This window comes from Oryctolagus cuniculus, chromosome 12 (genome assembly GCF_964237555.1).
Source record: "Oryctolagus cuniculus chromosome 12, mOryCun1.1, whole genome shotgun sequence".
Classification (NCBI taxonomy): domain Eukaryota; kingdom Metazoa; phylum Chordata; class Mammalia; order Lagomorpha; family Leporidae; genus Oryctolagus; species Oryctolagus cuniculus.
In genome coordinates, this window is record NC_091443.1 from 21193055 (window position 1) to 21205508 (window position 12454).

Genomic DNA, 12454 nt, shown 5'->3' on the forward strand with positions numbered 1-12454 from the left:
AATTTGGGCCTATTATTTAGCTTAGGGCATTGCAAAAAAAGTGGGGGGGGGTGGGGGGAAGCAGCTCCTGGTTACATCACTACTCTGGATAGTAGTTACCACCCAGGGCTGAAAAAAGGAGCATGCTTGTCTAGATTCCTGGGCAAACAGACAATCACCACCACCTTGATAAGGTTCAACTAACTTAGTGAGCTTTGTGTAGACCTACCATAATTGTCCCCAAAACAGGCCAACAAGGCCCCTCATTTTAAGATTTCCTATTTTAGGGGCCAGTGTTGTGGTACAGCAAGCTAAGCAGCCACATGCAATGCTGGCATCCCATGGTGGAGCACTGCTTTCTGTCCCCACTGCTCTGCTTCCAATCTAGACCCCCACTAATGAGCCTGGCAATGCAGTCAGGTATGGCCCAAGTTGTTGTGCCTGTGCAACCTGGGAGATCTGGATGGAGTTCCTGGCTCCTGGCTTCAGTCTGGACCAGCCCTAGCTGCTGTGACCATTTGGGGAGTGAACCAGAGAATGGAAGCTTTCTCTGTTGCTCTACCTCTCTGATTAATTAAATTTTAAAAAATAAAATAAAAATAAAAATTCATCCTACTTCAAATGCAGGCTATGGGCAAATACAGCAAGTACAGGTGAATTCTGAGGAAGAATGGAAATCACAGTCCAATTTCACACAATCTTATTTTTTTCACTTAAGGTGATCTGTTAAATACACAATTCAAGTTGATTTAACAGTTGTACTTGAGGTATTTTTCAGATGAATAAAGTTCAAAGAAAAATTCTTCAAGACACTATATAAAATGTTGGCCCTGGGCACATACTCATATGGAAAAAATGTGGCTTAATCCTTCCACCCATTCTGAGAAAAAGAAGCCTGTCTTCCCAGGTCAATCACCAGGAACTACAAAGGACTGAAAGCAAAACAGCCACTAGCTCAGACAGAATCCATCCTAGATCTCATCATATAAGCTGGCAAAAAACGTGAACACCAAAGACGGTTAGCGAAGGACAGAGGCTGAAAGAGGGGCAATAAGCAGTGGCCAAGCCCTTTTCATAAAAATGCTAATAAAACATAACAATGGGATATTCCTGTACCCAGGATCTTTAAAAATACCTCACTGCCATCTGAACAAGGAGGTTCACCTAGATATCTACTCCATTTCACATGTACAGTGTCAGAGAACTCGATGAAGCCATATCTGTCATTGTTTTGAACCACAAAAATATTTTTAATAATACTAATAAATTAACTAAATGCATTTCTCAGTGAAAGAATCCAGGAGTTTAAGTGCCTGGTGCACCCACATTTCCTTTTTTTTAATATTTATTTTATTTATTTAAAAGGCAAAGTTACAGAGAGAGGAATAAATACAGATATTCCATCTGCTGGTTTACTCTCCAAAAGACCTCAATGGCCAAGGCTGGGCCAGGAGCCAGGAGCTTCTTCTGGGTCTCCCAGGTGGTGGCAGAGGCCCAAGGACTTGGGCCATCTTTCACTGCTTTCTCAGGTTCATCAGCAGGGTGCTAGTTTGGAAGTGGGGCAGCCAGGACATAAACTGGCGCCCACATGGGATGTCAGCACTGCACGTGGCGGCTTTACTCACTGCACTACAATGCCAGCCTCCCACATCCCCTTTCTGAGGGATTACAGGCCGTTTTTCTAGGTAAACTGCCATCTTGGTGTCTAAAGACCTTCTAGGATGGCCTTAAAGGTATGCACAACAACAAACAAAGGAGACCCTAGTGTACTATTAGGTAACTGATGTGAAACTAGGGTAAACCCAAACACACAGAATTCCATAAGACAACGTCACAGGACTAAAAGACTGGCTGGATGATGGCACATCATTTCAGAATGGGAGAGACAGCCCTGTCACCAGACCCCCCCAGTATTTCTCAAGACACACTACAAAATTTAGGTTCATCTGTGTTTTCCGTATCTTCCACATGTCCACATTAAAAAAAAAAAAAAAGGTCTCTGTTCAACATTTTTTACATATATAAAAATGAAAAGTATCTCACAAACAGTAAAAATGTATTTCAAACCAACAGGGGATTGGCAAAGCCTATTTAGAACCCACTTAAATGGTTCAGGTTATCCCACCTAATTTTTTTTTATCAAAAATTATACTCCAGGCTTCCCTAAATGACCACAAAAGACCCTTAACTGGGGCCAAAGATGGGAGCCAGGAGTCAGAAACTCAACCCAAGCATCCCACATTGGCAGCAAGAATCCAATTATTTGAGTCATCCACCACTGCCTCCCAGGATACACATGCACTAGCAAGAAGCTGAAGCCAGGATCCAGGGCCAAGTATTGAACTAAGGCACTCTGATGGTGAGATGTGTTTTAACTGCTAAACTAATACTGCTTCCAAGAAATCTTTTAAAAGACATACACTTACAGGGATAACAAAGTGGAGACTATGGCCACAAAATTTTGTGGAAGCTGGGAAGCAAATGAGTAAAAATAAAGGACTCAGATTCAAGAAAATTGAATGCTAAGCCTAGCATCAAGGAACATGCCTCTCAAAGGCTCAGACATGGGAAGCAGCAGGGACAAAATGGAAAGATTAAGAGAATTTTCTTCTGACATGCAGTCCAATTCCCAGGTCGTACCTCACTCTTTCAGGTAAGCCATCAACTGTCCTTCTCTTACCCTTGCAAAAAGGTTAAAGGTTATCTCTGAAAAGTGTCAACACAGAAAGTTATCAGACCAGCAATCACCAAGTAAGGTGAAGGCAGTTGTTCTCAGAGTGTGGAGATATGACATGCTGTGTACCTTGAACTAAAGCAGCAGCCTCAGAACCAAGCATGTAATGAATCTGTCTCTTGTTAATCTACTGCCAGTTTATCTAAGCAGACCCTATTACTGAACCTTCAATGTGTAGAAGGGAAGCTCCTTTCACCCCTATAATGTACATACTAGGTCCCAGCCATCCATGATGTGTGGCTCATGTTTAAGTGCTCGAGGAGGGGCAAAGGCAGAACGAGGCTAGTTATGCTGATTCCTGTGGTGCCGGAGTATTACCATGATTCCTTCAAGCCACCAAACCATGCCACAGAGCCATGTTACATAGTATTTCACCATACAGACATAACAGATGGAAATAACTTTAAAAGCACCCACAATAATTACAAAATGTACTAAAATGATCTGGAAGTAATACATTTTTAGTATTCATTACCTTGGCTTGTAATATAACTTAATCATAAGTATATATAATTTTAAAATAATTTCCTATTTAGCAACTAGTTCACAAAATTTCTGAAGAGGAGCTGGCACTGTGACATAGCAGGTAAAGCTACTGCCTCTTTCTCTCCCTCTTGTTCCCTACCCACACCCTGTAACTCTGCCCAAGCAAATAAAATTTTAAAAAATAGTTTAAATGGTCAATTTAAAAATTTTGAAATAAAATTAACTCACTAAATTGAGGGAGCACTATGGCGGGCCCCACAGGTCCCTGATCACAGACTCACGAGGCCGTTTATCTCCCCCTACAGATAGCGTCTCCATGTTTGGTCTTCCTGGTTTTTTTGTTTTGTTTTGTTTTTTTACTTTTATTTATTTGAAAGAGTTACAGAGAGAGGTAGAGCCAGAGAGCGAGCAAGAGCAAGAGACAGAGGTCTTCCATTTGCTGGTTCACTCTCCAAATGACCTCAACAGCCAGAACTGTGTTGAACCGAAGACAGGAGCTTCTTCCGGGTCTCCTGTGAGGGTGCAGGGGCCCAAGGAGTTGGGCCATCTTCTGCTGTTTTCCCAGACCACAGCAGAGAGCTGGATTGGAAGTGGAGCAGCTGAGACTAGAACCAGCACTTGTATGGGATATTGGCGCTGCAGCCTGGGGCTTTAACACACTGCACCACAGCGCCAGCCCCATGGTCTTCAGTCTTGAGGGTTGTTCCAGGAACCCCAGGTCCCAAGCAAGAAGTAACTACCACTTAACTGACTGAAGCTCATTTTACAACAAACAAAATTCCCAAAAGAACACATTATCACTGACCAAAGGGGGGCCGCGAGCACTCCATACCAACCTGAGGCTTACACCTGAGCTGAGCATGAGCCTCTCAACCCCAGCTTCAAGGTTACCCTTAATCCGACCAGGAGCTCAATTACACAATAACTGCTGGCTGCTCAACTCCCTGCTCTGTGCTTTACAATAAACACCTACTTCCTGCTAACACCCCAACATCAAAGACCAGGTTGCACCTCACTGGGGCAAGCAGACAAAGGTTTTGGGTAGGCAGAAGAAAACTCTAGGGAAAACAAATCACTAATACTTTTGGAAACATAAAAGAAAATATCACAAACAAGAAACAAGAAGAGGTGCAAGTGTTTAGGCCAGTGGTTAACACACCAATTGGGATGCCTGTCTCCCATATCCCATTCGGAGGGCCTGGGTTCCCAACCCAGCTCCACTCCTGACACCCTGGGAAGAAGCAGGTATCAGTTCAGGCAGTTGAGTCCCCCTGCCATTCGCATGGGATACCCCCAGATAGTTCCATTCTCCCACCTATCGTAGGCACTGGGGAGTGAACCAGAGGATGCAAGTTGTGTGTTTGTCTTTTGAATAAATAAAATCATAATGAAAAAAGAATATGCTGCCAAAAAGACTAAAAAGAGTCAGAAACACAGAGAGGAAAAGCATGCTTTCTCAATAATTCAAAATATGGTGGCAGAAAAGGAGAAAAGCACAAAAACAAAAGATAAAACATGAAGCTGAGAAATCAAGAAATCAGAATGCTACTGGGAGTTCTTTTTGGTAGATGCAAGAGAAATGAGCTACAAGGAATGGACATGTTGATCTCCAGGAGAAGCAGAGGGAGTAAAACTGCAGCTTTTCAAAACAACACTTACAGAGGTACTGACTCAGCTATGCGCATTCAATGCTTTGATTAAAAATACAAAATAAAAATAGCAGTACAAGTTCAAAATGTTTCAGTTCAGATTAAAATTTTTCCCAAGAATTTTTTTGCCTTTCGTTTGCTGTATTTAATTTTTCTACAATAAAAATTACTTGCATAATAAAAACATAACCACCTGACATTCAAAATCACCTCATACTCCAACTATTATTCTCAGATGCTCTCACGTCACATGACAGGCAACCTGGTTCCCCGTGGGACAGACAGCAGCTGCCTTGCAGGAGTCCCCTTGGCATTTCACCTGAGATCTACCCAAGTGACTCCCTATTTCAGACTGCGTTCACCCCTGCAATCCTTTAAAAGGCTGTTTCCACTTCTGCTGTGAAAACTGAAATTATGAAAACAGTACATTCTACAAAGTGCCCAAAAATGGCAACAAGTTCAGTTTTCTTTATACCTTCACTACTCCCAACACTGAAAGTGTTCAATTCGTGTATTTACATTGCAATATACTGTTTACTCTCAGCACTTGTTATTTTATATCTCCATATGACTATCAGGCTTATTTTTACCTGGCTAGAAATGATCATGATGAGACTTTACAAAACACAGTTTAAGACAGCAAACGTGGTCCCATTTGCGCTCACCTCCAGGATGGCTGAGGACAGCGATGGGCACCACAGGACGCTGACAAAGGAATCTGCTTAGCAAGGAGAACTGAGCCCATCTGCAGACCGATGTAGTCCAGCCAAGGCAGCACCACATGTTTTCACTTATTCCCTTAAGAACGGCTTAGTTTGTTTGGATTTAGTATAGAATCATTTCTGGATTTAAGGAAAACTAAACATGGTTTTTACAGCTTGTTATGCTGACAGGCAGGCAGCCGTGGAGAAACCCAAACCTAAGATTCTTTTTGCACTTAAAACTGAGGTAGGATAGACATACCTGAAGGCACAGCCTGTAATTCATCGTCATTCTGCCTAATGATGCCAAAGACTATCTCATCTCCATGATATAGTAAGCCCTGGTTTGTTGGTGTGGCCTGTGGATTCCCACTCAAACCCCATAAAATACTCCACTGGCATAAAATGCTACTTAAAATTTTCTCTAAACTGGCAACAAAATACAAGCTGCTACCTGAATTTTTTCCTTACAGTCAAATTTTAGCAATGTATACATATTTCCAGATTGGTGGCTGTTACCAACTTAATCTTAGTCAAAACATCATGTTCACAGTGCAGAATTTAACGTAAATATTATAATCTGACAGTCTCGACGTAGCTCAGACTTCAAGAAGTTCATCTGGGTTGCTACCTACCTCCATCCTCCTGTCACCCTTCCCAAAACAGCAGCTTGAGTTCTTTTGTTTTTGAAACAGCTTACTTTTTCCATCCAGAGTTTTCCCAAACTATTTCAGGGTTCTGACAACTCTGCCAATGACTAAGCCTCCTCCTGGGAATAGTGGCCTCGTTATCACTATTAAAAACAGTCACTCCTAATACTAACAGATAAGGATCTGGAAACTCATTGTAACTTTGGGAATGCAAATCCCACCCTAATCTAAAGAGAAAAGTATTACAAATGGAATCAAGGGCTCACCACAGGACAGAACTCCAGCGGTCTTTGTGTTTCAATCAAACCACTGAGTTTTGTGTATATTGCCAGTTCTTTTTTTGTTTGCTTTTTAAAGATTTTATTTGAGAGGTAGAGTTACAGACAGTGATAGGGAGAGACAGAAAGATCTTCCTTCCATTGGTTCACTCCCCAAATGGCCCCTATGGCCGGAGCTGCACCGATCCAAAGCCAGGAGCTTCTTCTTGGTCTCCCATGTGGGTGCAGGGGCCCAAGCACTTGGGGCATCTTCTACTGCTTTCCCAGGCCACAGCAGAGAGCTGGATCGGAAGAGGAACAGCCATCCCATATGGGATGCAGGCGCTTCAGGCCAGGGCATTAACCTGCTGTGCCACATCGCTGGCCCCAGTTCTTAGCTGTTAAGAACATGTTATTATTTCTTTCTAGGTGCCAAGCAAGCAAAAAACAAAACAAACCAAAACTCAGGCAATAAATGCCCCAAACAAGGTAACACAGCCTTTCAACTGACCTTCTTTTTCAGAGATTTTGTGCAGTACATGTGTTGTGTGGGGAACTTTTGTTCTTGGCTAGTCCTCCTGCTTGGAAAATCAATAGCAGATAACCTAAAATAAGAGGACTTTTCCTATATCCAACAAGTAGAACAAATGTCTAGAAGCTTAATTCTTGCAAAACCTATCCAAAGTAGAGATAATTATATATATTTAATCTAATTATTTTATAAATTTATTATCTGAAAGAGTTCCAGAGAGACAGGGAGAGACAGATCTTCCATCTGCTGGTTCACTCCACAGATGGTCTCCCCAGGGCTGAGCAAGGTCAAAGACAGGAGTTTCTTGTGGGTCTCCCATGTGAGTGGCAGGGGCCCAAGCACTTGGGCCATCTTCTGCTGCTTTCTCCAAGCCATTAGCAGGGAGCTGGATCAGAAGTGGGGCAGCTGGGGCATGAACTGGTGCACACATAGGATGCCGGCATCACAGGAGGCAGCTTTACCCGCTATGCCACAATGCAGCCCCTAATTTTCAATTGCACGTATTTATAGAATACCATGTGATGCTGTACATAAATTTTTATAATCACCTTTTTCTCTTATCTAGCTTGCTCAGTACTAGAGGAATATGACATAAGTGTAGTCCATCCTTCAGGAAACCTGAGATATTGCTAAAGGCAGCTGGCCTCCCTGCCAAATAGCAGTTTCCAGAAAGCTTTTTCACATCAACTAGAAGCAAATTATAATAAATTATATTTTCAACTTGTCTGAAACAACTACAATGTGGTAGGAAAATACCTGATTTCTAGCTCAGAATTTTAGCTCAGTAGGTTAAGCCACTATCTGTGACACCAGCATCCCATTCAGGAGTGCTGGGTCAAGTCCTGGCTGTTTTGCTTCAAATTCAGTTCCTTTCTAATGCACCTGGAATGCAGAAGATGGCCCAAGTACTTGGTTCTCTGTAACCACATGGGAGACCTGGATGGAGTTCCAGGCTCCTGAATTCAGTGACGGGGCCATTTGGGGAGTGAACAAGCAGATGGAAGATAGATTGCTCTCTCTCCCCTCTACCCTGCCACACACACACACACACACACACACAGCCTTTTAAATAAATAAAAATAAATCTTTACAAAAAAAGAAACAAAATACCTATGAATTCAACTGATGACAAAGCCAAAGGTACTGCTGTGGTTGGAAATACCACATTGTACAGATTAGCAAAAATGAACAGTGTATGGAATTATCTTCTCACTGAAATCCATGGACTCCTACCATTTTTAAAGCATAATCCTTACTAGTATTTAAAGAGGTACTGAGATCACTTGGTACAACTTCTTCAGTTTTAAAGATAAGGGAACTAAAAAAACTCATGATAATTGTTTGCCTGAAGTATCTTGATTTCAAATCCCTAGGTATTGTTTATAATCAATCACTATTTCTTCTGAAAACCTGAACCTCAAATCTAGCAACACTTAGCACATGTAAGTGTGAAGAACAATATACTTGGAGTGGGAGTTTGGTCTAACATCTAAGTATTGACATGGGATAAGGCAGGTAGCTAGCGAGGTTTGATGAGCTGGAGAGCAACAAGCCCTACCCCACATGGAATACTATCTGCTCACTTGTCAATCAAAGAGCCCCTTCCCAGGATTATCTACTTCACCTGGGATGGGGGGAGGTGCCACATAAATAGCCGCTCCCCCTTCTTTCCTCATAAAAGAGGCAGTCCTAACCCCAATAAAAGCGCAGTCCTAAATCTGCTGACCAGGACTGGAGGAGGTGCTCAAGTGCCCCCTCTCCATTTCCCCTCTCCCACCCCTTTTCTCCTTCTGGCCCTCTCGCCACGTGTGTGTGTGTCCACTTTCTAAACTTCTGAATAAAATTTACTTTATACATTCCAGTATTAATTCCTCTATGCACAGCAAAAGCCTGGAGTAAAAATAAAACACCACTTCCCACACTTTACTTACTTTAGTATGTGTGTTCAACTCCCAGCCCTGGCTCCTGATTCCAGCTTCCTGCTAATGCAGACCTGGGAGGTAGGTGAAGGATCAAGTAGGTGGATCCCTGCCACCCACTTGAGGACTGGGTTTCAGGCATCTGGGGAATCAATCAGCAGATGGGAGCCTGCTCACTCTCTCACACTCTGCTTCTCAAATTAAAAACAGCAGGAACAGATTTCAAGCTTAGAAAACCTGTTATAGTTTGAGCATGCACCTCAGTTTCATCACCTGCAAAATGAAAATAATTAACCTAGCTATGGAAGAACCTAAATGTGAAAATCATATCTTCTTAAAGGGCTGATGAGGGTTGTGCGTTCAGCATGGGGTTAGGAGGCCAGTTAGAAGGGCCACATCCCCATAGTGGGTTAACGCCCTGGCCTAAAGCACCGGCATCCCATATGGGTGCCGGTTCTAGTCCTGGCTGCTCCACTTACAATCCAGCTCTCTGCTATGGCCTGGGATAGCAGTAGAGGATGGCCCAAGTCCTTGGGCCCCTGCACCCACGTGGGAGACCCGGAAGAAGCTCCTGGCTTCTGATCGGCACAGCTCCAGCCATTGTAGCCAATTGGGGACTAAACCAGAGCATGGAAGACCTCTCTCTGTAACTCCGTCTTTCAAATAAATAAAAATAAATCTTAACCAAAAAAAAAAAAAAAGAAGAAGAAGAAGAAGAAGGGCCACATCCCAAATCAGTTGAAGACCTGACCCTGCTCAATTCCAGCTTTCTGCTTATGGAGGCCCTGGGCAGCAACAGGTGTTGGCTAAAGTGGCTGGGTTCCTACCACCCATCTGGGAGACCTGGACCAAGTTCCCAATTCCCAGGCTTGACTTGGCCCAGCCTAGTCATTGTGGACATTTTGGGGGAGTGGGAAGCAGATGGGAGCTCTTGTCTTTTCTCCTCTTTCTGCTTTGCAAGTAATAATAAAGTTGATGAGAAATATGTAATTCAGAGGTAATTAACACAATAAGGAAACTTTTTTTTTAAAAAGAGACCTTCCATCTACTGGTTCACTCCCCAGTTGGCCACAATGGCCAAGGATGAGCCAGGCAGACGTCAGAAGCCTGGAGCTTCATCTGGTTCTTCCACAAGAATGGCAGGGGTCCAAGAACTTGAGTCAACTTCCACTGCTTTTCCCAGGCCATTAGTAGGGAGCTGGATTGGAACTGGAGCAGTCAGGACACAAACCGGGCACACCGCAGGAAGCAGCTGAACCTGCCACACCACAACACCAGCCTACCCCAAGAAACGTCTGATTTCTGCATCATGGATATTTACTTTATTCTCCTATAATATTTGATAAAGTTATTTCAAATTAAAGTACGGCACAAATAAAACATTTTCTTACACCAGTACAAATTCTCTCATCAGGTTAAGACAGTCACTCAAACAGCCAGGTATTTTTTTCCACAGAAATGTCTCACTTAAAAAGAACTCACATGGTAAAGATGTGTATCAAAAAACCAAAGGGATTAAAACCAAATTTCTAAGCCAGACAAAAGTAAATAATCCTTTGGAGGATAAAAGTCACTCAAAATAATTTAAGGCCTTAAGTATATAAACATACAGGTAGAAAAAAAATGCCATTAACTACAAGGAAACTCAACTCCTTCCCACACATTTTGTTTCATTTGCCTTCATGAAAAGAACTCCAAGGGGTCGACTACAGACATGTTAAAGTTCTAGTAACAAATATGCAAACATGCTTTAGTGAACTAAGAACAATATACAGAAAAACATAGTAGGCAGTCCAGGGTACACAAAAGACCAAGAGTACAAAGCAGATTTGCTCAACTCTAGCAGCAGAAAAAAGAACCATTATCTGCCATGCCCTCCTGTGGGCACCCTTTTATTGTAGCAGTAAGGGCAAGCTATTTTAAAGACAATGGCAACATTTTAAGATGCCTTCATGCTGTGCCAAAGCACATACACATAGCAATTTAGAACAATCAGTCTTACTTTCATGAGAGCAAAGGTTGTGGCCAAATGAAATGGGTGGATACCATATTAAACAATCTTGGAATTAGCTAATAGGATATAGGAAAAAATGACACTAATGCACATGCTAAATTCCTCCCTTACACAATTAAAAAAAAAAAAAACACTGCTCAGAAGAGGTTTCTATCTACTAAAACCTAAACATGGCCAATTTTTAAACACCAAGGTTTGAAAGACCATGTATCATTTCCTTGTATAATCTGTAAACTTAAAACATACGCACTGGGTGCCAGCTGCAGCTACTGCCTGCAGTGCTGGCATCCCATATGGGTGCTGGTTCAAATACTGGCTGCTCCTCTTCCTATCCAGCTCTCTGCTATGGCCTGGGAAAGCAGCAGAAGATGACCAAGTCCTTGGGCCCCTGTACCCACATGGGAGGCTCCTGGCTCCTGGCTTCAGATTGGCTCAGCTCCCGCCGTTGTGGCCTTCTGGGCGGTGAACAAGCAGATTGAAGACCTCTCACTCTCTGCCTCTCTGTAACTCTGCTTTTCAAATAAATACATAAATCTTAAAAAAAAAAAAAAAAAAAAATACAGGAAGGGTTAAAGCTCTTGGGCAGTTCCTGCTCTAGGCTCAGCATCTCCTGCTCCAATTTACTCTAAGAACAGGAAGTAATTATGATCATTTCCACCGAAAAGCACAAATATAAAACAGGTATAAAAAAGGAAAGCACATCTTAAATAATTTTTATAAAATATTCTGAATAACCAACCAGTCTCACAGAGCTTCAAAGCAAGAAAACATGATTGAACATGGGCTGGCCTCTTGACTGTTGGCTATTTATAATGACCTTTAGGCAAACTTGCCTATTATGGAAGTTTGAGGCCCTTTAAACCCATCCTGCAGACGAGGTGACAGTGAGGCAACAAACAGCCCATGCCAAAAGACGGCAGCAGGCAAACACAGATGCAGTCACATCCCAGAGAGACGCTCCCACATCATCTAAGGCGGACTCTGTGTGTTGACTTCTTTTTCTCTCCTCATCTCTGAAAAACAGATTATATATCAATCTGGAGGAAGGGGGTGACGGGCTCATACATAATAAAGAAAAAAACGTACTGCACAATACAGCAAGTTCTCAAATAGCTTAACAAGAAAACACAAAAATTCAACCTACTGGATCTACTCTGAACCTACTTAAAGTTCAAGATAAAAAACCAGCTTAAGAGAATGAACACTGCAGACCAATAAAACGTTCATTTCAAACAAGCACCCACCGCACCCTCTCTTCTTTGAAGAGCAGGAACTCTGGGGTTCTCTACACATTCGCAGAAGCCACCGTTTGGGACAGTTAAACTTTCTGTTTTACAATAAATTAACTGCTATAACCAAATAAAACAAGTTATTCAAAGAAAAAGAAACATAAAATTATTCAATTTCACCATAAACAAAATGGAGTGTGAGGATGGAGAGACTGAAATTCAAAATTCACTTCTCCAAAAATTGAGAGTTAAGATGTCTAGTAATTTTTTTAAAAAGTGTCTAATTAGCAGAGCAATTCTATAT